General features: G+C 27.9%; 1 long non-coding RNA gene across 1 annotated transcript; it reads right to left on the bottom strand.

Annotated features, from left to right (window-relative positions):
• Positions 1-1,184: 1,184 nt before the first annotated feature.
• On the bottom strand, positions 1,185-1,646 carry LOC114076562. Its single transcript, XR_003577556.1, has 2 exons — positions 1,584-1,646; positions 1,185-1,353 (listed from the first exon to the last, which is right to left on the bottom strand). It is a non-coding gene; the product is annotated as an uncharacterized LOC114076562 (long non-coding RNA).

Below are 1,646 nucleotides of genomic sequence, written 5' to 3'. Positions count from 1 at the left end.
AAGTAGCAAATAGGTCACTTCATTTATTAATTTATTTAAACTCGCTAAGTGATAACAAATATAAACAATTAAGACTCTTTATTATTTTTATTTTATTTAAATATGCAAAGCTAGGTGATGGCAATAAACAATAAAGCTCATTTTGATTTATTTTGACATACGACACTATGTTATAAACAAAATTGGCAAATATTAAGCAATTAATATGTGCGAAAATAAAGTTTGAAAATTGATAAGTTTTGAATAGGTATTTTTATTTTAAAAAAATGTTTGTTTCTTTGTAGGGATGATGCCACGATATTGTTGATCGCGCTCCTCCACCATAGAAACAATTTTGATTTGAGGTCGGTCTTAAAAAAAACAATAGTTTATTTTTTGAAAATGATTTAAAAAGATGTAGGCACATAAACATATAGATGCATATAATTCTTTTGGAAATCCATGGGTAGGTGGTACTTCCGAGAACGCGTCGGGTTTAAAAATTAGAACTAGACCTCGTAGTTCCTTTGACTTTCCCACTAACGATAGGTTAGGAGATAGTGCTTATAACTTATTTTTCAAAATAAACAATGTCATAATCAATCCAAAGTTTTAAAGAAAGATTGAATAATGACTTTTTAAGAAAATTATGTTGCAAGGTTTTGATATGAAATATTTTTTAAAGCCAAGTAATTTGCATGAAATGATTATAATTTAGTATTTATTAAAAAAAACATACTGCATCATGAATGCGGAAGACAAATAGGATTACTAATAATATTAACCAATTTTGGGGGAAGGGCACAAATATGAACAAACAAATTTTATTTTTTACGGATATGTTAAAAGTTATTTTCAAGCCTATAGACATGAATTTCTAGGTGTTCAAAATAACACATGTATGCATGATTTCGTAAATCTAAATGATATGAACAGATTAATCCTTAGGCATGACAAGATGATGCTAGAAGTTATAACATTGTTAAAAACACCTAATCGGCCTATTAAATTACTATGATTTGCTTTTAACATTAACGGAATCTAGTTTATTATTTTTTAGACTTTATTAACAAAAGTGTCAAGCAAAGTGAAAATTGATTAGATTATAACACCTATAAACATTAAATCTAGGTGGTTAAAGACAAACCTATAGGCATGATTTCTAAAAAATATAACGAACAAATAAGCATATAAATCCCCCCCCCTAGACGACCCCCAAATAAATTTATTATATGATCTTTAGGGTTACAATTGTTACAACATTCGAATAAATAAAATAGCGAAAAAAATAAATATATAGATATATATATACATTCAAACAAATAAATAAATCCTTCTTCAGTTAATCTTCAACTTGAACTTCAAATATGAAACCTGTCAAAGTAATTAAATAACTACACAAGTAATCACACTTGTTAGTTAAGGTGAGACAATATGCAATCGTTTAATGACGAATTCTACATACAAAACAATAGCTTACACAAATTGTGAATGTAAAGATAGTGTGAATGTTAAGAATACTAACCCGTTAAGCAAAACGAATTGATTCAACCTTTACTCGAACAAAGTAATAAGATAGCAAAGAAGAACCCTTGAATAATTACCGGAATATTAATGTTTTGTTAAGTAGCAAGAGAGCAAATGAGAGAAGGGAGAATGATGAGAGA

Source organism: Solanum pennellii, chromosome 3, assembly GCF_001406875.1.
Source record: "Solanum pennellii chromosome 3, SPENNV200".
In the NCBI taxonomy this organism is placed as follows: Eukaryota; Viridiplantae; Streptophyta; class Magnoliopsida; order Solanales; family Solanaceae; genus Solanum; species Solanum pennellii.
The sequence above is the reverse complement of the archived record's forward strand: the minus strand, read 5'-3'. Positions and strand labels throughout refer to the sequence as shown.